At 43.1% G+C, this 24,948-nt stretch overlaps 1 protein-coding gene across 5 annotated transcripts in view; it reads left to right on the top strand.

The window, feature by feature from the left end:
- The window catches only part of PBX1 (PBX homeobox 1), a 292,065-nt gene that overhangs the window by 13,088 nt on the left and 254,029 nt on the right, over positions 1–24,948 (top strand). Inside the window, exon 1 of one of the 5 annotated variants that reach the window (XM_054526234.2) lies at positions 4,825–4,989. The exons of the other annotated variants lie outside the window; for them this stretch is intronic. The gene's annotated coding sequence lies outside the window, so the exon portion shown is untranslated. Of the gene's footprint in view, positions 1–4,824; positions 4,990–24,948 lie in introns of those variants that run through there. 5 annotated transcript variants of the gene reach the window in all.

The raw sequence follows: 24,948 nt of genomic DNA, 5'->3' as shown, positions 1-24,948 counted from the left end.
AGCCTCCTGAGTAGCTGGGATTACAGGCATGGGCTACCACACCCAGCTGATTTTTGTATTTTTAGTAGAGATGGCGTTTCACCATGTTGACCAGGCTGGTCTCCAACTCCTGACCTCAAGTGATCCACCGGCCTTGGTCTCCCAAAGTGCTGGAGTTCCAGGTGTGAGGCACCGCCCCCAGCCTGAGCTACCACGCCCAGCCTGGTGTATTCTTAAGTCATAGTGTAAATGGCACTAAGTTTTGTCTTCAGGACTCTCAGCTTTTCATTCTTTCAATCTCTTTCTCCATTCAATGATGTCTCCTCTCTGTGTTTAGGACTCTACTGTGTTTATTGTCATGTTTGGTCAATACACTAAGAAAAAAAAGTTTTTGATAAATTTATTTGACTTGAAGTATGCATGATCAGGATTTATGTGAAATCTCTGTTAGAACTATTTGCATTTTAAAGAGGAAAAAAGGTAAGACAAAGGAATGATTCTCCAATGCTGGAATTTCAGATGTCAGGTTCCTGGAGAGGAAGGCACTTTTGAAAAAGATTGGAGAATTTTCTGAATAGTAATCTAGTGTGACAGAGGGAGCATGGACTTTGAGTGAAACCATCCTAGCTTGTGTTAACATTAGTGAGCTATTGGATTTAACAGAGCTTCAGTGTTCTCATTTCTGTGGTGAAGATAATAATATGTATGATGTAGGCTTGGTGGGCTAAAAAAAGACAATAATGTAAAGCACATAGTTCAATGAGTATGCTCAACTAATGGCCACTACTGTTATTTTTCTGAAACCACATGACAGAGTGTTGACCACCTCTCTCATCAGTTTGGCCTTGTCGGTTCAGGTTGAGTTTTCTACTACCTCTGTCCGGGAGTTTTAGAGGTTCACTAACATGCTTCCTGACCCTGCTTTTATGTTAAATGGTTGTCAGTGTGAGAGAAATAAAAGTCTTGGGCAAAATGCAGCAAAAGGTATCTCCACACTTTCACACCCTCCTCCCCTACTTCTAGAGTTCTGTGGAGGGAATCTCATAGAACAGTGCTTTTTAGTGAACACCTGTAATTTTAAATTTAATGATTTACATTTTCTAGTAGCCTCATTTTTGAAAAGTAAGAAGAAGCAGGTGAAATAAATTTTAATACTTCTTATTTAACCCAAATATATCTAAAAATCTTTCAACATGTAATCAATATAAAAATTATTGAGATATTTTGCATTCTTTTTTTGTGCTAAGGCTTTGAAATGGTAATGTTAAATTTAATGATTTAAATTTTTTAGTAGCTCCATTTAAAAAAAAGTAAAAAGAAACAAGTGAAATGAATTTTAATAATACATCTTATTTAACTTAAATACATTGAAAATATTTCAATATGTAATCAACATAAAAATTAATGAGATATTTTACATTCTTTTTTTGTGTGTCTATGCTGAGGCTTTGAAATCCATTGTGTATTTTACATTTACAGCACATCTTTTTTTTTTTTTTTAAGACAGAGTCTCTCTCTGTCATCCAGGCTGGAGTGCAGTGGCGTGATCTCGGCTCACTGCAACCTCTGCCTCCCGGGTTCAAGGGATTCTCCTGCCTCAGCCTCCCAAGTAGCTGGGATTACAGGCTTCTGCCACCACACCCTGCTAATTTTTAGTAGAGATGGGGTTTCACCATGCCGGCCAGGCTGATCTTGAACTCCTGACCTCAGGTGATCCACCCACTTTGGCTTCCCAAAGTGCTGGGATTACAGGCGTGAGCCACCGTGCCCAGCGTTTATAGCATATCTTGATTTTGACTTGCCATACTTCAAGTGCTCAATAGCTACACATGAGTAGTATCTCCCATATTGGACAGCACAGTCTAGAATAGTTGTTCTGGCATAAATCCCTGTTTTGTTCCTTTTTTGGCATAGTTTTTACATTCTGAGGAAGATACATGGTTGTTCCCCACTCAGACTTGAGCTGGTAGTTCTGTAGCGATTGAAATTGTTTCCTGATGGATAGCCGTGTTCCAGATTAAAGCATATTTGAGACATCTTTTTCTGGAAGACAACGTCCACCTTACCCTATTGAGGTCACTGCTGGAAGCCGGGATGGGGTGGTTCCCCCACTTCCTTCTCTGTGGTTTTTGCTTCTTTCTTTCCATAGCTCTTCATTTTAGGTTCTTTATTCCTCCTTAACAAAATCTTAAGTGTTCCCTAGAATAGACTGAGTGGGCCGAAGCAGTTCCTTGTTTTCTTTAGCTGTAATGCAATGGAACAAGTACAGAGCACTCCATGGTATGACAGAAGTTTGCTGGACCCTCTGCAGCCTCACACTGACTACCTCTGTGGTAGCATATTATTTTGAGAACGCCATTTAACCTCTTAGTCTCAGGTTTCCACATCCATGGAATGGGTGACTCTAGAGAGCCTCTGATCTGACTCCATATTCTATGGGTTGTGAGCCCCAACATGATCCCTGCCAAAGTTTAGACTCTAGATTCCTAGGACGCAAAGCAGGTGGAACATTTATAAAAGAAAATTCTTTTTCATTGTTATGGCAGTTCTAATTTATCCTATGAATCCTTATATCTTTCCTAGACGGTCATGTAAAACTGGTTATGGTGGTGTTAACGTTACCCTCCATCAGTCAAGTTGAATTGGAGAAGGCAAACTGAGAGGGAAAAAATAGTGGAATTAAAAAAATTTTTATTGCTGGGTGTGGTGGCTCACACCTATAATCCCAGCACTTTGGGAGGCCGAGATGGGCGGATCACCTGAGGTCAGGAGTTCAAGACCAGCCTGGCCAACATGGCGAAATGCCTCTACTAAAAATACAAAAATTAGCTGGGTGTGGTGGTGGGCACCTATAACCCCAGCTACTTGGGAGGCTGAGGCAGGAGAATTGCTTGAACCCGGGAGGCAGAGGTTGCAGTGAGCCGAGATTGCGCCTTTACACTCCAGCCTGGGCAACAGAGTGAGACTAAAAAAAAAAAAATTATTGAAGCATTCAGGATCCCATTTATAAGGCCAGTTGGAGGCCAATCCCAGTTTAATCCACCTTGTGGACTTTGTGATGGAGTGCATATGTTGTTTCCATGCTATGTATTTGCAGCTATTGGATTTTAGACTGGAAACTTGTCTTGGAATAGATTTCTGATTGCAGTATTGGAAGTGCAGAATACCTTCTTGAGTTCATATGGTAGAGCCCAGGAATTTAGGAAAGGAGTCTGGCCTTCACCTTGCAATGGTGGAGTTACTTGTTCAACGTTTGCCTCAGCTGAAATACTGAAATAATTTGTTTCCCACCTGTCTGTGGGGCGTTTGCAAACTTACAGTGAGGATATTTAGAAAGATGTTTGAGTTTCCCTAAGAAAGTGTGGTCAGTAAGTATGAGAAAAAGTATATATTTGTCTTGCTTTGAGACAGGTTGAATCTGCCAGTAGGTCAGAGGAATAAATTTACCTAGTGGCCTGTGCTGGTAGGGCAGAGAGAGTCAGTCGTTTTTCCTGAGGGCGTTAGGTGATCTGAGACCTCAAGTGTTGTCACTGTGAGAGAATCCTCCTTATAATTACCATTGTTAATAGAATTGAAACTTTGCATTTGTCTTTTGTCCCTAACAAAGAAAGACTCCCAGAGGGTCTAATGATGAGCCCTGCCTACATCCATTCTGAAAGGCACTCTATGGATATGAGGGTGTAGACGTTAATTCCTTTCTGTAGAATTTGCATGCAGAGGCTCTAGGGCCAATGCACCCTGCTTACATTAATAAATATTTAAAAACAAAGAGCGGGTAACACAAGCACACTTTCCTTTGTGCATCCTCCTTACTAGGGTGCCTGTAATCCCTAACCTGTTGGGAAGGAAATGTCCGGGTGGGTGCGGGTGGGTGGTGATGCTGCGCGCAGCACCAAGTATAGAGGCCCAAGAAGTAACCACATCGTGTGAGGAATAAATTAAAGCAGCTTTATCCTGAGGCCAATTAAGGAAGAATGGGAAAAAAGAAAAAACAAAACCCAGCAACAATAAAACCCAAGAGATTAGAGAGCATGTTCGTTCAGACCACGTAGAAAAGAGAAATTGAAGTCGTCTGGAAGGAGTTTAAGGGGATGCATCACAAAATAAAACTTATGGAACCAAGAAACAGTGGAGAAGCCCGGTGGCGAGCCACATGGCCTTGTGCTAAGACGAGATGCCCTTTTCAGACAGGATAATGATGATGCTGGGAGCTGGACCGTCTTAGATTGTCGCCTGAGTCTTGCTGCAAGACGCTGCACAATTAGATTAGAGGAGAGGACTAGGGGTGGCCGCGAACCCCCTCGCAAATCCTGTTGACTTCACCGCAGGGCTGATGCGCGTAGCATAGAGGACGCTTGGGAGCGCCCGGGTCCGCCGGCGCGGCGCCGCGTCGCGCCCGTGCCGCATCGCACCCGGTCTTCTCTGCACCCTGCGCCTTGCACCGGCTCCCTCACCCGTTCGGGCGTGCGGCCCAAGAAGCGGCCCCCCGCGGAGTCTGGCCTTGAGTTCCCAGCGCAGGCCGCACGTCACCGGCCGCCAGCGCGCGGACCGCGAAGCCAAGTGTCCCCCAAGCGGGGCTTGCTGTGTTTTCATCATTTCCCTTGCCTGGCCCGGGTTGCAGTGGTCAGCCGCAGCGCTCTGCTCCCGGCTGCGGCCCGAGGCTCCCCCGCCACCTCTTCTGTCCCGGCTGACTTAACTCTTCTCCCAAAGGGTGGTAAAGAGAGGGCCGCCGCTCCCCAGGGGGAAGACATCCTCTTGGGAGCCATACTTCCTTTATTAAACACCTCTCAATGTGGGCTTGGAGTCACATTCAGAGCCTCTGAGGCAGAGGGGTGCCTGCGGTCTGTTCCCAGGGATCCGGGCCCAGGGTCTGTTCCTGGGAAGGATCTGTTCCGTGGGGCCCGCTGGAGCCGCGTTTTCAATATGCAAAGTGCCGGTGCTGTACAGACCTCGGTGGTGGTGGTTTTGCATGCAGAAGTGAAATTCAGAAGGCCGCGTGTGAGCACGTGGGTGAGTGTGTGTATGTGCTAACACGCACGCGTATTAATTTGCAACTCCTTTCTTAGTTGGCCATGTGTTGTCTCAGCTGTATTCGATAAATGTTCAAGTTGTTGCTTTATGGTAATGAAATGAATTAAATAATATAATCTGGAGTTACTGCAGAAACCCTCCCGTCTTTTCTATCTCTCAGCTCTTACAGGGAGTGCGTCATCTTCCCCTAGGGAGATTTTTAACCCAAAGAACCTTGATGTACTTTAAACAGCACTGACATTTGTTTTCCTTAAGCTCAGTCTGATTTCTTTAACACTTGAAGAAGGTTTGGGGTCTTCAAACATAGCTAGTTTCTTATATGGCGGCTGTCTTGTCTCAGAGGAATGTGTAAAGGGGCTTCAAGCTGCCTTATTTTTACCAGTCTTCAGAAAATAGAGAATTGATTTTGGTAGTTTGCCCCCTCCTGCCCGTGCACGCATAGTTGCTTCCCCTCCCCCACCTAGCCTGCTGGAGCCCAGGCAGGAAGGGGCTGTCATCATACACATGCCTAAGCCATATTACTTTATTTTTCTTCTTAGAAAATTACACTAGGAAAGATGTTCTTGATGTGTGATTATTATTCTTAAATGGATTCTAGTGCTTTCTTATTATTGATCTGTTACAGCTTCACAGGAAACCATCAGGTCCTGCAGTAGACGGTCCAGAAACTTTCTATTGAATGAATGTGGGAGAGCTAGAAGTCAGGAAGGTTGAATTCCCTCATTACTTCGAAAATCTATAAATTAATTCCCTCTATAAATTTCCACCAGCCTAGTCTCTGATCCACCAGCTGGAGAATCAAGCCCATTATTAATTTCACAGGATGAATTTCTCATCCTAGTAACTCTTGGGGAGAGGACGAAAGGGTTATTATGTAGGTTGAGAGTTCACATGTTGTTTCTGACTGTTACAGATGTTGCAGCTAAAATATAAGCATAGCAATAATAATATCAGCAATGGTGATAATAAAAAATGGAAATAACTGCTTCCTTCTGCTCCTGATTTGGACACCCCCACCCTCCTACTCATTTATTCTATTGACTCCTCTCTAGGTGTTTCAAGCAGAGATGTTTTGGTGACTTCCTAGGGGAGAGAAGCATCTCTCCAGTGGCTTCCATTTGGGTATAAGTATGCAAAGATTGTTTGTGTTGTCAAGATCCCACTGGAGTATATCTTCTCACCTATAATGTCACCTCCTGCATGTTGCCCTTTGTAAGTAGAGGTTATGGAAGCTTAATTATTTTTTAAGTAAGTTTCATAAAATATTTTTGAATGCCCTATGTTCTGGAGATGTTGGTGAAAACTCTTTATCTTCTACAGGTTGTATAGTGAAAAAGTTAAAAATGAACCTCTATCCTCGTTGGATTTACTTTTTCATTTGAGAAATACCGTTCAACATTTTTGTTTTAGACCTCCTGGAGGGCATGATGGGACTGAAGAGTCTTTATTCCATTTTGGTCTAGTTATTGCTTTAGCAAATATTTGCGAAACTTCTCCCATGCCTGAAGTGTTATGAAAGAGACTGAAAAATACAGATATGTGTGAGTTGTGGCCCTTACCCTCAAGGAGCTTCCAGGGGCCTGAATCATGGTCAGAATCAATGTGACATGTGCAGGTCCATCACTCCCAAAGCCCATGACAGGAGCCAGGCATGTGTTCCCCAGAGCCAGGAGTGTGGCTGTAAAGGTCATTCTTGACCAAAGTTCATTGCTGCCCTGGTGATACATGCAGAAGCATGCTTTCTTTGAATCAAGGTGTTCTAGTTTTTTTACTTAGATGCCTCAGAAATGTTGTATGTTTGAGTCCTTGCATACTTGGCCTTCCTGCCTTTCCTCAAGCACCGTAACCTCCTTCATTTCCTTTCTGCCTTTCTCCTTTCGCTCTCTTTTGTTCTCTTCTTCCCCTCTACTGGGGCCTACCCACCCCTCCCCGCCCTCCCCGCCCCCATTGCTATTTGCCAAACTTGTGACCTGAGACCACTTGGCATTTCCGTGGGATGGCTGAAATTTACCACCCGCTGAATAGGCATTCTGTGACATTTGCTCACCTGGGCAGCTTAAGCTACATGGTCTGCTTCTGCCTTGAAGGAGTACTGAGAGGAAGTGTGAAATTTACCTCTGTGCTCCAGGGTTCTTGCTAGCAGGGAGACAAACAGCAATGCTTTCTAGAAGCTGGAATTAATTTTTATCATAGTGCACATATATGTTTATGCCCTACGTTTATTATATATTCAATAAGTACATGTAGACAATTTGTGCATTGTCTTCCATTTTTTTAACAAATTAAATTTTCATGGTTAGCGTCATCTTTCACTTTCATACCCTCCCCTTCCTCTCCCTCCCTGCTGGTAGAAGATACTGGGTTAACTTAATGCTCTTGGAGGCCTTGTGTCATTAGACCGCCGGTCTCCTTAAGGTTGATGATATTCCGTGTGATGGCTTTCTCACTGTGGCCTGCCCAGTCCTTCTGCTGGTAAGGAAATAGCTGCCTGTCTCTTTGGATCAAACTGGTCTAGGAGCTTGTTCAGCCCAGTTACTGGGACAGACCAGCCCTGGAGGCTTCTCTGACTCTTGCAACACACAGACAGCACAGTCTGTCTGTCCTGGCTGTCAGCCGAAGAAGGGAAACATGCAATATAGATGGTTAAGCTGTTACTTTATACTTGTGTCCTCCAAGTGATTTGAAGGAAAGAGTGCTCTGGGCCCCAGTAGTGGTGGATCATCCTGGAATGAAACTGAACAGAAAATGTCAGCCGAAGTGATGTTTCATACTTTCCTGTAGAGCCCAGAATTCTCTTTTTCATATGTAATAGGAGTTAATGTATATTAAAAAAAATGTGTTAGATACAGCGCTTATTACTCTGATTTTTAAGATGAGGAAACTGAGGCATAGAGAGTTTAGTGAATCTTCCTAAAGTCACAGAGCTAATAAGAGAGAGGCTGACTTGGAGATTTTACTTGGTAAGTTTTACTAAGTGTAGATTTTTCTATAAAAATATTCATTCCCATTGAGTGACAGCCCGTCAAATTGTGATTCTTCCAAGGAAATCCAGTGGAATCTTACTTGGTTGTCCAAATAACATATTGTCTGGCTCTACTCATTTCTGATCCTGTTTCTCAGGTACAGAAAGTTAATTATCTCATGGCTGTGGCTGGCTGCAAAACAAGTAAAGAGGATAAGTTCAAAACTCGCCTTGAGCTTATTTCCTGATTTTCATTAGGCCTCTGCCTATTCTATTTTTAGAATCTACCTGACCTTTTTTTTTTTTTTTTTTTTTGAGATGGAATCTCACTCTGTTGCTCAGGCTGGAGTGCAGTGGCATGATCTTGGCTCACTGCAACCTCCGCCTCCCAGGCTCAAGCAATTCTTGTGCCTTAGCCTCCCAAGTAGCTGGGATTACAGGCGCGCGCCACCACTCCCGGCTAATTTTTGTATTTTTAGTAGAGACAGAGGTTTCACCATGTTGGCCAGGCTGGTCTTGAACTCCTGACCTCAAGTGATCCACCTGCCTCGGCCTCCCAAAGTGCTGGGATTACAGGCGTTGAGCCACCATTCCCAGCCAAGTTTGTTTTTTGAGATGGAGTTTTGCTCTGGTTGCCCAGGCTAGAGTGCAATGATGCAATCTTGGCTCACTGCAACCTCTGTCTCCTGGGTTCAAACGATTCTCCTGCCTCAGCCTCCCAAGTAGCTGGGATTACAGGCGCACACCAACACACTTGGCTAATTTTTTTGTGTTTTTAGTAGAGACGGGGTTTCACCATGTTGGCCAGGCTGGCCTGGAACTCCTGACCTCAGGTGATCCACCCTCCTCGACCTCCCAAAGTGCTGGGATTATAGGTATGAGCCACCATACCTGGCTCTAGAATCCACCTCACTTCTTTCAGGCAACAAGCATGACTTATTTTTGCAGGGGGTCTAAAGCTTGACCACCCCTGTCATATATGTCACCTTCCCTAGTTCCTTCTCAGAAGTCCAGCATTTTGACAGAAGCATAAAGCAGGGCACAGGGTCCTGCCTTTGCACACCCTTCCTGCACCCATTGTGCTATCACACCACCTCCCTGGTGCAGCCACACTCTAGGCCCTGGGCCTTCCAGTGATTCTATGTGGTACAGATGGATGCTTCCTTGGTGAGACCCAAAAGTCTCATCTGTCCAGTTACAGAGCCTCTGTTATTGGAAAGGCATATCCAGCAGCTCCCCAACCGCCATTTTTTTTTTTTTTTTTTTGAGATGGAGTCTCACTCTGTCACCCAGGCTGGAGTGCAGTGGCGCAATCTTGGCTCACTGCAACCTCTGCCTCTCAGGTTCAAGTGATTCTTCTGTCTCAGCCTCCCGAGTAGCTGGGATTACAGGCACGGGCCACCACGCCTGGCTAATTTTTGTATTTTTAGTAGAGACGGGATTTTACCATATTGGCCAGGCTGGTCTCAAACTCCTGACCTTGTGATCCGCCTGCCTCAGCCTCCGAAAGTGGTGGGATTACAGGCATGAGCCACCGCACCCAGCCCCCTTTTGTGATTAATGGGTGTTTTCAGTTTTGAGGAAGGAAGATCTACCTTCCAAGTTGCAGTGGTGGCCCAGAGAACAGCCTAGTATGCAGGACCAGGGTGAAGGTGAAGCTGTTCATATCACCCCAGGTCTTTGAAGGGGAAGAAAAAGTTCAAAGCATTTCATGTTAAAACTTACTGTTTAGAAAACAATACTGTTGATATTAAAAATATAATAATAGCATCATTATTACCAAGAAGACCTTAATAAAGAAAATTTTACAAAAGAAAATCATAAATCTACTAATTTACCTTTAATCATACTATCCTAGTTCAACGTCTATTTTCAGTTTTCTTGTGTTTACATTTTGTTGTGTTACTTTCTTTATGGCTGTGTAAATTTTCCATATCTTGGGGATGATTGTGTACTCAGGGAAAAAATTATTTATCCACAGAACCTGTTGTGTATCTTATTTATTTGTTTATTGCTTATTTCATTTCAAAAAGGCATGCAAGAAGCTTACCAAAAGATGTGAGAGATACCATTACTAAATAAATGAGGAAATTAGAAGAAAAAAATTCAGGTAGGGCAATAAAATAACATACAAGGGAATGTTAGTATGTAAAATGGTATCCATAAGATCCTTTCTTATTGTGAACTTCTCAGGCCTTTTGCTAGTAAGGAAGTAGCTACTGTCTCTTTGGGTCAAACTAGTCTAGGACCTTGTTCAGTCCATATCCTGGAAAGGTTGGCTACAGATTTGATTCTGTGCTTCCTAGTAGCAAAAGCAAAAAAGGGAAAAAGGATCAGTTTCAAATTGCCAAGCATTTAGAATTGGAAACTAATCAGTTATTTAAGGAGAAGCAGATTTTTTTCCTAGTACTGGACCCCATGCAAAATTTCTTTCATAATTTCTTTTTTTTTTGAGATGGAGTTTCGCTCTTGTTCCCCAGGCTGGAGTGCAGTGACGCGATCTCAGCTCACTGCAACTTCTGCTTCCCGGCTTCAAGCAATTCTCCTGCCTCAGCCTCCCGAGTAGCTGGGATTACAGGCACATGCCACCACACCCAGCTAATTTTTGTATTTTTAGTAGAGATGGGGTTTCATCATATTGGTCAGGTTGGTCTGGAGCTCCTGACCTCAGGTGATCTGTCTGCCTTGGCCACCCAAAGTGCTGGGATTACAAGTGTGAGCCACTGTGCCCGGCCTCATAATTTCTAGTAAGAAGATGCTAGTGATATGATAGGCATTGCCCTCAACAACATGATAAAAAATTATATTTCATGTTTTACCATAGCCCTTTATGCATAACTCATCCACAGCACTCATCAGATTTTATCATAATTATTGGTTTACTATGTAATTCTCTTGTTAGACTCAGAATTTCTTGAAAATAATGAACAGGATTTGTATGCTCAGCCCATAGTACATATTCAGTTAATATATTTTTGAATTGAAACACTGTTTTATCTGCTTATTCAAAAGAGGAAAAATTAATTCATTAACATTTATTGAGTACTTGCTACTCTTGACTCTGAAATAAAAAGAGGGATGAATCAAAAGTCCCTGTCCTTGAGGAAGGTATGATTTACTGGGAATAAACATATATTAATAGTTATATTGTACTCTAGCTGGATAATTGCTACATGAAAGAAGTGTGAACATTCTTTTGTGAAATGAAGTATAGATTGCTTAAACTACACTCTCGTTGCAGCCAGCTTCGCCTTTTGGAATTTGGGGTTTGGATCTTTAAGCCAAGAGAGGAGGGAAAAAAAAAAAAGAATAATAGGGCATGTGAGAGTTTTCTGAGAGGAGAGAGGCTATTGTCTTGTAGATTTGCTTTTTTGCTCCATTCTTTTTTAGGGAAGAGGGTCCCATTCCTGGGCTAACTAACCCAGCCTCTCTGACCCTCAGGTCACAGGGTGAGAGGGGAGTGGGGCCCCTCTTTTAGTCTACTCCTGACTTGACCTGGCAGCCTTAGCTGGGAGACACTGCTCCATTTTTCATGGGCAGCTGGAGTTGTGGTCACCATTGTGATTGTTGTGACTGGCTTACAGAAGAAACATGATTCCAAAGAAGGCCAGGAGGGACAGTCCCTGAGACACACATGTAAAATAAAGAGTGTAAAAAGCAAATAACTACCACAACTGGTTTTATCCAGGGCTGTTAATTTTTAGATACTCATTACTACACTTATTAGAAATAATGTTTACCTTATTTCCTTTTCTTCCTCCTTTCTCCTCTTCCTTCTTTCTATTTAAAAACCATTTGCCAGGTACTTCTATGGCAGGCAGAGTGAGAAATGTAAGATAGGAACTTGTCCTCAAATTGCTTACCTTTGGGAGAAAACGAAGATGCTTTAGGGCAGCTCTTGATCAGGCCCTTGAAGATAACTTAAGTATAGCATAGCGCTTAACCCACAATATGTTCTCAAAGAAAGTCCTGAAAGATGAATCCAGTTTTCTCCAAGATTGCAAGCTCTCCCTTGAAGATGGTAAGGTCCTAGTGAGCCATGCTTTATTCGTGTTTGCATGTCTAGACCAGTGCCTGGTATATATATTTAATGCCCAACAAATGCTAGTTGAAGGAAGGAAGGGAGGGAGAGGGGAAGGAGGAAAGGAATCACAAATAATTCACCTAAATCTACTTTGGATTTACTTATATTTTTAGAGTGAATATCTTAATAAATTATTTCCAAAAGCCAAGTGCAGTACGGTGCATGCCTATAAATCCCAGCTACTAGGGAGGTTGAGGTGGGAGGATCACTTGAGCACAGGAGTTCTAGTCCAGCCTGCACAGCATAGTCAGACTCAGTCTCTAGGAAGGAGGGAGAGAGAGAGAGAGAGAAAGAGAGAGAGACAGAGAGAGATCTAAAAGTAGTATTGTCTGCTTGAAGGATACTAGTTTGTTCATCTTATGTATGTTCTTATGTGATGTGTCGAGAATTAGAAGACAGGATGGAAAAGCCTCTTAGATCTCTTAGATCTATTGGATCACTCCAGTTAAGTGCTCAGAGAGAAAGGTTTCTGGTTTGGATCAGCATGTTATTGAATGGGGAGAAGTTCTTGAATAGCTCTCTGTTTTCTGAGTTAAGATTTTGTTTTTTGGTGTGTGAAGAGTAAGAGGGGTATCATGGAGTAGATGGGGGTGAGGTAGAATGGGAGGTGTGCAAGAGAGGACACCTGAGGACCGTGTGAAGGCAAGTGATAATCAGACTAGGAAGCTGGCTGGACACAACCTTCCAGTGGGAGAGGCGGAGGTGAGGGGGCAGCTGCTTCTTTAACTAATCAAGGGCTCAGGTTCCAGTACCTTCCTTTTATCTCCATCCACAGTTTGGCCTGTCTCTTCTCATCTGCAAAATCTCCTCTTTTCTTTTTCCCCCTCTTTTAAAAGTTAAACTAATTTTCTGTCTGTTCATGTTGACCTTTTGTCCAGTTTTCCTCCCATCAGATGAACCAAAATACTAGAAAAGGACTCTTCCATCTACTACTACTGCTAGTAATAATAATAGTAATAAAATAAATAAAACCAGGAAGCTAAAAATGGAAATTACCTAATTAATTTGACATCAATGAAAGAGTTTGTAGAACTGGAGGCAAGGGAAAGAATGGAATGGACATCTTTCTGGGCACACTCCTCACTCCTTCCCCAACCCCTTCCAGTGTGAGTATGTGTAATTTAAACCTCTTCCTGGGGAAGAGTGAAAGAAGAATTTTACCCACCTTTTTCCATTCCCCTCCTCCCTTAGTGAAAACTCCTAGTCATGGTCTGTGATATCTCAAACTTGGCTGTCACTTTTTGGGGTCATTCCCTGGGGATACCCTTCCCCCAATCCCAGGGCAGTTCTAATGTTTCTGAGTAAGGAGTAGTGAGAAACTCAGTTTTCCCTGCAAACTTCTCTCCTCATCAGCCCCACTCAGTGTTGGGTTTAGCATTTGCTTTAGTGGCTTTGCTATTTATAGAGTTGTCTGGGGAGGTTGGGGTTAGGGGACAGTGTCAGGCAAGGAATCTCACTGTAGTCTTTGAGGAGGGTAGTCAGGCATTGAGAACCAGTGCATTTAAATAAAAGTGTCCTGAACATTTCTTTTGGCTTGGTTTAGAGACCACTAGAACCAGTTCCTTTCTCTGATTCTTTTCTGTGGTTGCTTCACTTTCTTGCTCAGTAGAACCACAATCTATTAAGATTTCTTACTTATGTTCTTCTTAGTTGCCAAGGCTACCATCCTGACTTGGGCATCTTGGCAGCTAATAATGTATGTCTAGCTGAGAAGCTTTTAGCGTTTTGGGTTGTAAACTTTTTCTTTACATCCAATGTTCATGGGGAGTCCTTTCTTAAACAAGAACCCCCTTCCTTTCTGTAATTAATGAAATAAATGTCAATATATAGTTTCACCTCTTCTGTATAACATCCTTTGAATAAATAGTGCTTATGACATTCATTCATTCATTCATTCATTCATTCAGATATTCAACAAATGGCTTTTTCCAGGAGTACTTAGTAAAAAAGAGAGAGGAGCAACTGGGGAACCTGGCAGTACAACTTTGATATTCACAGATAGGTGCTGTACTACACACATGTTGAAAGAACTGTAAATGTAGGCGATCGCTCTCATAGTCCTATGGGCAGATCCACACATCTTATGTTTAGGGGTTTACATTGGTGGACTTATTGCTATAATGTGTTCAGACAAATAGGAATAAGAAGAGCAAAGGGGTGTGTACTATCTGCAGAAGACACATGTGCATGTATTTCATTGCTGTGCTAGAGGAAGCTGCTCATGGTAAACGTGCTGAAGTTATCCCCGTTGCAAGAACAGGCATCAAACACAGGACTGGGCACATGATGAATGTTCAAGAAATGCATGCTTTTCCCTTTTCATTTCCAAGGTGGAATGGAAACATCTGAGCCCATGTGGAGCAGCATTATGATGCAGGGGAACAATTACTGGACTGTTCTATGTTGAGTTGATAGGTAATGAGGGGGTACCTCGCTCAGAACAATTTCTTATCTGTAATGGGGGCACTAGTTACACTTGTTATCCAGGCCCTGTCCACCTCCAGGGAGGTTATGAATCTCTAGTGAGATGGGTGTAAAATGCTTTGTAAATTATAAAGCACCATGTAACTAAGATTTCTTTGTTAACCTATACTGTCACAATTGCTTATAAAATCAAAGCAAGAGAGAGAAGTCACAGATTGGCAGGCATGTGGAGGGCTGATTTAGAACATGGCATAGATTTAGAAATCTTGTTGAACACAGAATTGGTGGGGCATGCAGTGAATATGGAGCTGGAGATCTCAAGGGAGTTGAACAGAGAGGTGTGATTGAGAGTCAGATGATGGTGAGTCGAGACCATTATCCGCAGAAGGAACTTGAAAATAGAGGTTATCTGCCCACAGAGAAAACAGTGGCAACAGTCCACCAGGATTTTATATGGAGAATGAGACTTGAATGTCGACCTCACACCCAATTTCAGCAGCAGCTCTCCCTTGTAAGGACGTCATGCATAACGAGGTATACAAGCGAAATAGCAAGCCCATGCTTGACGTTGAGCAGCATAGAGTGTCGTTTGTGTGTGTGCCCTGTGTGTGTGTGTTCCTGTTTCTCATTCCCGGTTTTACATAACTGGGATGTAGGATGCTACAACTACTGCTGTATCTTCAGGTAAGATGTACTGCTATCTTTCACTTTTATGTAGATGTGTTCCTAAAAAGTGTATGGGTGTGATTTTGGTAATCCTTATCCTAAACTTAAGTCCATTCCTTAGTTTCATGGAAGCAATGTATATGACAGAAGGAACACCAGAGGGGAGTGTTGTGGAGAGTGTTGTGGTGACTTGGTAAGTTGCTTACACATTGGGGGTCTTGGCTGTCTCATCTCTAAGTGAAGGGGTTAGATATGAATGATTAATAAGATCCCTTTCAGGTCTATGCTTCTAGCACTCCCTTTTGTCGGGTGAGGAGCCCTTTTTGTATTGTGTATACTCACCCAGCACTTTATCTGCCCTTTGTTGTTAGCTGATGATCTTTGTGTGTCTGATTTTTTTTTTTTTAAGAGTAAGGATGTCACGCACTCTTATTCAAAGTGTAGGGTTTATTCTCCCATTCATAGGAATGCAAAATGAGAAGTTTTAAATACACGGATTCACTTCCTAACCCAGTTTCTCAGAAGATTAATGAATAGTCATCCTGTTGACCCATCTGCTTCTCTTCTTCACATCGTTTTGTGAGGATGAGGCACACACAGACACAGAGTTCTCACTTGCAGCAGTCCGGCACATACAGCCTCACACGCACCACACCAGGGGGTGTCCCCAAGAGAGGTAGACCAGGTGCCAGATGTTGCAGCAGTACACTCCTCCCTGATCCTCCTTCTCATCCCCCACCCCTTTTCTGAATCTCCTGCACAGTCACTGAAGTCCCATTTTTATATGCAAGAAGAGAAGAGAAAGAGCCCTAGGATGCAAGGATGCCTTATCACCTCTCATCTTCTGTGCTGGGATAGACACCTGATCTTTTTGGAAGTGAAATCCAGAGTCTGGGGCAAAGACCAAAGGACAGAGGCCAAACCAAAAGTGACTGCATGGTTGCATGCGGGCCCCAAATGATTGAATGAAGCAAGGATACCCATCTCAGGGAGCTGAAAATCCTCACATCCAGATGCGGTCAGAGAGGTTCACAGAATGAAAGGCAGTCTGATGAGTGAGTGAGATACACCCGCCTGTAGAGCACAATAGAAAAATCAATAGTAAGTGGAGGTGAAAGAGTTTCAGCTGGGTTTTATTGAGCACAAAGAAGACAAACTGGCTTTTGCTGTGACTTCAACTGTATGTTAATAGTGCTTTTTAAAAACTACAGTACAGGATTTGGGGGAAAAAAATCACACAATAAAAGTTGCCAGCCAGTATATGTAAGTGCACACACACACAGAGATGAGGAAAAAGAGAAATACACTCCGGACTAAGCTTTTTTTTTTTTTTAGTTTTGAAGCATATGGTGAAGTGTGCTATAATTTTATATGCATATATATTCTTTATTCTGGACTTCCAGAAAGCAATGAGTTTCATCTGTTTTTTTCTCCACCTCTGGTTCCTTCTTCCTTCCCCTTGCTCTCTACAAGTCTGCTGTGGCTTTATTAGGAATTCCCTTTGGTTTAGGGGGAAAAAAAATAAGAGGGAGAGAGAGAGAGGCTGGAGGGGGAAGAAACAAAACTAGCTCTTGGCTGGCCGCCCACAGCATGGGCCCAACAGCCTTGTTTGAGCGCGTTGCCCCGGCCTTCTGTTTTCTTAAGCTCAGCCCCCTTTATCCCTCCGCCCCACCATGCCCTCCTTTTTCCTAACTGGGCTGAGGGAGGCTGTTTCTACCCTCCTAACCCTCTTTTTTCCTTTCTGTTGTTTAAAGAGAATCTTTCTCTCTTTTTTGAAGCTCCAGCGGCGAGAACAGCAGCGGATTTCTCCTTGCCGGCCTCTCCCCTCCTCCCCAGCCCTCTCCCCGATGAAGGGTTCATCCAAAGTTCGAATCCAGACTCTGAACAAAGTGGCGCAGACCTTTTCCTGACTCCTCACCCTTTGTCCTCATCACTCAGTGACAGACAGGAATCAAATGCTGAGGACCCAGGCGGGAGAGGGGCAGTGGGGGAGGGAGGGGAGAGGAGAAAAGTTCCCATTAACTCGCCGGGCCCTTAACAACCACTGGAAGGAGGAGGGGGGCGCGGCTGAGAAAGGATTTTTGTTTAAGTTTCTGCAGGCACACACACAGCATTCCCAAGTTGTTTGCAGATGGTTTCATCTGGTTTCTGTTTGAGGGGAAGAGAGTATGGGATGATCAGTAAGGAGAGGGGGCGGGGAGAGGGCAGAGTCTTCTCTTGACCAGAAAATGATAACTGTGGTGTCTTTTCCTGAAACTGAAAACATTAAAGCATTCTGATCCCAGAGAAAACAAATTCTCTGGGATATAAGGGTTCACCTTTTGGAGGTGGATTACACTTTTCAGGACACCAGAGAACCGTAGAGCAAATTACTTCTTCCAGAGTGCTAAATGATCCCCTGGTGCCCTGGAAAGAGACCGTTTACCTCCAAAAGGTGAGTTGTTTATTGCCAGAGAGTAGAATATTGGCTGTAATGCCTGCTCATCCATCCTTCTCCATCCCTGCGAGGTATTTAGGGTGGAGGAGATATTATCCACCTGTCACCATGGGGAAGGAGGCTGACAAATACTTTTCTGATTCCTGTTCCTAAGATTGAATTGCTGGGGAGGAAGGTGAAGTGACTTTTCCAAGGTCTTATAGTGATCCAGTGATTGAAGTTGAATTAGATTTCTGTTCCTGTTGTGGTGCTCTTGTTTGTCAGAGAAAAATAAATATCTTAATGCTCACGCGAAGCCTCACGTAAAAAGGCTGATAAGAAAGGCCAGGCGCGGTGGCTCATGTCTGTCATCCCAACATTTTGGGAGGCTGAGGTGAGACATGGCTTGAGCCTAGGAGTTCAAGACCAGCCTGGGCAACATAGTGAGATCCTGTTTCTACAAATAGTAATAATAAGACATCCAGGTGTGGTGGCACATGCCTCTAGTCCCAGCTACTCGGGAGGCTGAGGTGGGAAGATTGCTGAGCCTGGGAGGTCAAGGCTGCAGTGAGCCGTGATTGTGCTACTGTGCTCCAGCATGGGCAACAGAGCGAGACCCTGTGCTGAAAAAAAAAAAAAAAGCTGGGGGTCGGGGAGCAGATAGAAGAAATACCTTGGCCAGCGCAACTGGAAAGGGAGGAGCCAAAAGGGGAACACTTTCTTGATTGTCCCAGCCTCATTAGGAGCTACCACAGGGCTCTCCTGCGTGCCCCTTGTTTTCTTTGTGCTCTGGACTTGCTCACTTGCACTGCTTGCTTCTTCCCAATCGCCGCCGCCCCCCTGTGCTTCAGGTAAACAAGCTGCTCTGTGGGAAGTGAATAATGGGGCCTAAATTGAAGAGGAGGAAGTTAAGTTGAGAGGTGCCGTTTTTGGTGAGCCTTAATGAGGAGGACAACAGTGTGAAATCTTGCTTGGCATTGTGACCAGGAGATCTATTGCCTTTTCCTCCCCTAAATCTTCAGAATCATAGTGGACTATATATGACTCCCCAAAGTGTATCCTTTTACCTAGCCCTTGGAAGCTTGGATGATTAGAGCAATTGGGAGTTTGGTCTGTTGGGGTAAACAGGGCATTGATCTAAGGATTTGTTAAACTGTAAACCAAATAAAGAGCAAAGTCTGCTCTACAGGGATGTTGAAGATTCAGGATATTAAAAAAAAAATCTCTGACTGCATGATTACCCTTCCAGATATTTATTGAGGTTTTTGTTTGTTTGAGACAAGATCTTACTCTGTCACCCAGGCTGGAGGGCAGTGGTGCGATCTCGGCTCATTGCAACCTCCGCTTCCTGGGTTCAAGTGGTTCTCCTTCTTCAGCCTTGTGAGTAGCTGGGACTACAGATGTGTGCCACCACACCTGGCTAATTTTTTTTTTTTTTTTTTTTTTTGAGATGGAGTCTTGCTCTGTTGCCAGGCTGGAGTGCAGTGGCACGATCTTGGCTCACTGCATCCTCTGCCTCCCAGGTTCAAGCGATTCTCCTGCCTCAGCCTCCCAAGTAGCTGGGACTACAGGCATGCACCACCATGCCCAGCTAATTTTTGTATTTTTCATAGAGACGCGGTTTCACCATGTTGGCCAGGATGGTCTGGAACTCCTGGCCTCAAGTGATCTGCCTGCCTCAGCCTCCCAAAGTGCTGGGATTACAGGCGTCAGCCACCACTCCTGGCCCCCAATTAAATATTTTTGGAAAAGAGTTCTGTTCACAAAAAATTTTGGAATCAAGGGAAAACCTTATTAATTAAGATCTTTGATAATGTGGATTCTAAATAATTTCGGGCTAAGTTGAATGAAAACTTACGTTTTCACACATGAAAAAAGGAGCTCTGTAACTATATTAGTAGCACAAATGGTGTTCATGTGAATGTTTACCCTGCTTAAGAGAGTAAACTTTTCAGAGTTAGCAGCAGCATTTGCGTACAATAAATGTTCTAATTACTAATGATCCTTGCCAATTAATTAAAAAGTATGTCTGTCATGGTGCTGCTCTTGGCAGCACTTTTATTGACGATGAGCTTGTGTGCATATTTAAATAATACAGTGACATTTCTTTTTAATGTTTCCTAACCCAGGCTTTGTATGGCAGAACATTATGTTAGCAGACTTGTGCAGGTTTTCCTATCCTACAAGTAGAGAAATGGAGAGATCCATGCCCTACCCTGGACCTGAGAGTAACTTGGTGATAGTGTCTGCATTCTAACCCAGTGCTCCTGTATTTCCTTGGATTCTTGTTTCTTGTGAGCCTGTAAAGGCATTTGCAAAGTTGGGGCCTTCTGTGAACAGGGGTGCTGTGGCACTGCAGTTCATTGCAGTCTAGACTTTCCACCTCCCCTGTGGCACTTTTGGCAAGTTGACAGGTATAATTGATGAGTTATTCTAAGAATGTGATTCCTGAGTAACTCTAGAGTGGAGTGACTGTGTTTCTGAGTAGTTAATGTGGCTGGGGGGAAAGGCAGATGAAGGGGATGGGGGTTGGGAAGCTGGAGGGAGGTGGGGAGGAGGGTCTTTGTTCGAATCAAGTTGTGTTCAAGTCTGTGGTTTTAAGAGAGAGTGACAGCGATTCATTCCTAGCATATGAAATCTTCACAGGGCTCATAGTTTGAGTGTGAGAGTCTGGATGAGGTTCATCCCAGTGTATGTCCTAGGAAAGGAAATACAAACACTTAGCTTTGACGTGTAAACCTCCATGCCAACCATTTTGGTTGAGTTTAAGGGAAATCACAAAGCAGCTTCTATTGCTGCAAATTTGCCTAGTAGCCCAACTTTCCAAAGTTAAGATCATCCCTGGCAGGCCTTTAATTCTCAAGGGTCTGCAAAGTTGATGGTCTGTTGAGAAAGGAAAGGAGAAGTTGAGGCCACAGTTGTGATTACCATTTCTCCTTGTCGTTGGGAAGGAGCAGTGTCTAAGCAGAGTCTGAGGGTGCTGGCCCTGGCCACAGAGGCTTTGGGGCAGAGTCTAGCCTGGACCAGGGGGAATGAAAGGGAATGGCCTTGTTGGAATTGGCATGGCACCTCAACACAGTAAGTTGAAAAGCAGTACAGGATCTACGAGCACGTGTGGCCAGCCAGGTGTCAGGGCTTATTGCTCCTCAGGCTTTGAATTCTGTATCCCCAACCATCCCTTCTGAGTAGAGTCTCTGCTGCTTCCTGGACACACCAGTCTCCCACTCGCTGGCCTTGCTGAGGATGAAGACTGCCCCTGGGTTTTCTGTCACTCACCTGTAACAACAGGCTGCTCTCTCTCCTTCCCCACAATGAGAACTTGGGAGCTAGTACTTTCCCAGCATTTGTATGTAGCACACAATCCTTAGATTTTTTTTTTTTTTTTTTTTGAGACAGAGTCTTGCTCTGTAGCCCAGGCTGGAGTGCAGTGCCGTGATCTTGGCTCACTGCAACCTCTGTCTCCTGGGTTCAAGGGATTCTTATGCCTCAGCCTCACAAGTAGCTGGCATTACAGGTGTGTGCCACCACATCCAGCTAATTTTTGTATTTTTAGTAGAGATGGGGTTTCGCCATGTTGCCCAGGCTGGTCCCGAACTCCTGGGCTCAAGTGATCTGCCTGCCTCGGCCTTGCAAAGTGCTGGGATAACAGGCATGAGCCACCGCGCCTGGCCAACCCTTAGATTCTTTTTTAACCCAACTTATCTCTTTATAATTCCAGACATCATTTTGTTGGATTTTGACTCCTGGTGGGTTGCTGTGGTAGCACTTTTATTTTTCAAATGTTAGGTGGACCCCAGGTGCCAAGGTTACTTCCAAAGAATTAAGCTATGCCCCCAAAAGGTTAGAAATACTGTGTCTGCTCCCATACTCTCTCCCCTTTTACCTGATGAGAAAAATAATCAGATAGAGAGTCCTGGTTGTAAATCCCAGCTTCAGTGGTTACCAGCTGCACAACCCAGGGCAAGTTACTTCTGTAAGCCTCTGTTTTGTTTTCATCTATAAAAATGTGGGTATTTGGTTTACCTCTAAAAGTTGTGGCAGGGGAGAAGGGGGGGCTGGAAAAATAATAAAGTAATAGCCAGAATTTTGCAAAAATATTGCTAAGTTTTTTCTTCCTTTTTTAGTTTTCACTGGGTTGAAAACACACCATGTACTTCCTTTAAAGTATAAAGTGCCTTGTGCTTGGGGACCAAGGTACTTTTCACACATAATGCAGGCACTTATTGTTATTATCTCTGTTTCTTCCTTGGCTCTGCTTGACTGTTCTGAGAATCTCTTGCTCTCGAGAGATTCAGCTCCTGATTCTCTCAGAGTTCATTCATGCCTGTAAGCTTGGAAACTTTAAGGTGAGGCTGATATTTTCTTCCTTTGGGAGAAGCTTCACTTTTCCCACTTTAGCCTTCTTTCACCTGTCATACTAGGTTGCTGTTTCTTGGTAGAACCTCCTGGGAATTAATAGCATAGTGTGATTATTATAATAACTTAATTTCTATAGCACTTTATTAATTTCATGTCACTTTCCTATTTCATCTCACATCAAAGGTGGCATTATCCCCATTTTAGAGATAAGGACGTTGAGCCTCTATAAAGACATGATTTAAATTCTCCTTCTAACTAGCTGTAGGAAGATCATGCAGAAGCACAAGATGAAACACAGAATGTTAAAGCTGCGACAGAGACTTGAGAGATCATTTAGTCCAGCACTGAGAAAAAGAGAGATACTTTTTTTTTTTTTTTTTTTTTGAGACAGAGTCTTGCTCTTGTCGACCAGGCTCCAGTGCAATGGCATGATCTCGGCTCACTGCAACCTCTGCCTCCTGGGTTCAAGCGATTCTCCTGCCTCAGCTTACCGAGTAGCTGGGATTACAGGCACCTGCCAAATTTTTGTATTTTTAGTGGAGACGGGGTTTCGCCATGTTGGCCAGGCTGGTCTCGAACTCCTGACATGGTGATCCTCCTGCCTCAGCCTCCCAAAGTGCTGGGATTACAGGCATGAGCCACTGCGCCTGGCCAAAAGAGAGATACTTTAAATTTAAGTAGAAAATTTAAAATTTTTAATTGCCACCTTAAGAAAAGTTAAAAAAAAGGTGAAATTAATTTTAATAAAATATTTTCCAGTATATTCAGAATACTATTTCAACATGTAATCAACATAAAAATGTTAATGAGATATTTTATAATCTTTTTTGTCCTAAGTCTTCACTATTTGGCATGTATTTTACCAATTTAGACCAGCCACATTAAGTGCTCAGTAGCCACAGTGGCTAGTGGCAACTTTACTAAACAGCACAGATCTACTCCAAATACTTAATTTTATAGATCAGGACACTGAGGCCCAGAACTGTGATTAACTAATAAGTGGCAGAAATGAAACATGTCTCCCTCCAGAGCCCTTTTCATTATACTGTCTTCACTCAACTGCCTTGAACATGAAGACAAAAGAACCTGGTTTCTGTTCATACTTTTATATCCTCTCTTATGCAGTCTATAGCTTGGGCTTGGAACTTAGAGCCTTAACAGACTTTAAGACAGTACCCTGTCTGAACCCAGAGATATATTGTATTCTTTCTATTAGCAGAGAGCTTTCTGATTCCTAAGAATTTCCTTACTCTACAAGAAATGGGATTTCTGCTTTGCAAAGTTCCCTTCAGTGGAATGAAGTTATTGTTGCCCAGAACTTCCCTTGTACCAACTCTATGGACTTGGGCATGATTCTCCCTAAAAATCCGTGGAAGCTGTGATCAGAGCCCTTGGAAAATTGCTCTGGTGAGCCAAGTGGGCAGTGGCAGTTTTCAGTAGTGGTCCCACGGTGGCAAGTTAGCTGTGAAGCAGTTGAGGATGACATGAATGATGGCTCTTCAAGCTAAGACTGAGTAGTTGTAATGGAAAACAAGGTCAGTCACCTGGCTAGTTGATGATGGTGGGAGCCTTTTTTTTTTTTTTTTAAAGGAGAAGAGGAGCAATTTATTAATCCCCACTTTTGGCATGTTACGTATGATTCATTTGCTCATTGTCAGAGCCTAGCTCAGTTTTGCTTTTAGTAGGTGATTGCCAAACTGATATGATCGTTGTATATTCACTGGCTTCAAGAAACCACCAGTGGGAAATCTTATTTATGGAGATGATGGTTATGATTATGATTATTGACAGCCATTATTATAAACATCATTATTATTTAGTGTTAATCAACAACAGGATGAAAGGTGCTCTAAAGAACACAGAATTAGACTCTGTGTTTGCAAATGGACTCATAAGAAAAGAATGACAGAAAGAGACACCCAGCCTGGGCTAGCTGGGAAAAATACATTTTAGGGAAATACAGCTGACAAAATAGCTCCAAAGGTTGTAATTTTTAGGGCTTTGGTGGAGTTCAGTATGACACCCTGAACACAGAAAAATGGAAAGTAGAATTTCTCAGTAAAAGAAAGTCTGTTGTTTCAGTCCAGTTTTACTATTAGAGTGAGTTGTAAAGAACAAGTAAAAGGGAAAAATTGGATATGTGTTTTTGTTTTGTTTTATTGCCATGCAGGTCCCCCTCTTTTTTTTTTTTTTGGTTTCTCAATTTTGAACTTTAATGCATTAATACATCAGGTATCTTTAACAACTAAAGTAGCCTCTGAAATATTTTCTGTGCAGAAGGGTTAGCTTCAAGTGCGTTAGGGTCTCACATTGACATACAAATTCAGGTTTGAATCCTTGCAAAATCACATGGTAAAATCGGGCCTCATTTCCTACATGGTAAATATGCACTCTTCTTGAGATGGTGCATGAGCTTTCTAGTTCATCATAGTCCCTCCCATGCAAACACCTTACTCATTAACTTTTATATGCCTGTTCCTTACAAAGGCATTTTTAGTTTCAACCCATATATTTAGAGCAGTGGTTCTAACCATGGTTGATTTGCCCCAGGGGCCATTTGGCAATATCTGGGGACATTACTGGTTTGTCATAATGCAAGTTCATTTTTATGACATGTTTTTACTGTGTACTTTTTGCATTTTCAAATGACTTTGACTATTGCCAGAATCATTATAGACCTGCCTATGATGTAGGAGTTTATTGTATCTAGTGGAAAACATACCTGTTTGTGGGGCAGAAGCTTCTGTTCCATTCGTCCTGATTTTAGACACAGCATTTAACTTTTCAGGTTCAGTTCCATATGTATAAAGTAGGGATAATAGTGACATCCTAGTGTATTAAGAACTAAGGTGTTATTATTTCTGTCACTGTTACTTCACCCTAATTTTGTTTCCACACTCATCTCTGAGCTTTTTTACTTCTTACGTTGTTCAGTGTTTTCTAAATTAAAAAAAAAAAAAAAAAAGAAATTATCCAGGAGGAACTCCAGGGTCAGAGAAATTTAGTTCCTTGGCCAAGGCCACACCA

The sequence above is a fragment of the Pongo abelii genome, chromosome 1 (assembly GCF_028885655.2).
Source record: "Pongo abelii isolate AG06213 chromosome 1, NHGRI_mPonAbe1-v2.0_pri, whole genome shotgun sequence".
Taxonomy (NCBI): Eukaryota; Metazoa; Chordata; class Mammalia; order Primates; family Hominidae; genus Pongo; species Pongo abelii.
The sequence above is the reverse complement of the archived record's forward strand: the minus strand, read 5'-3'. Positions and strand labels throughout refer to the sequence as shown.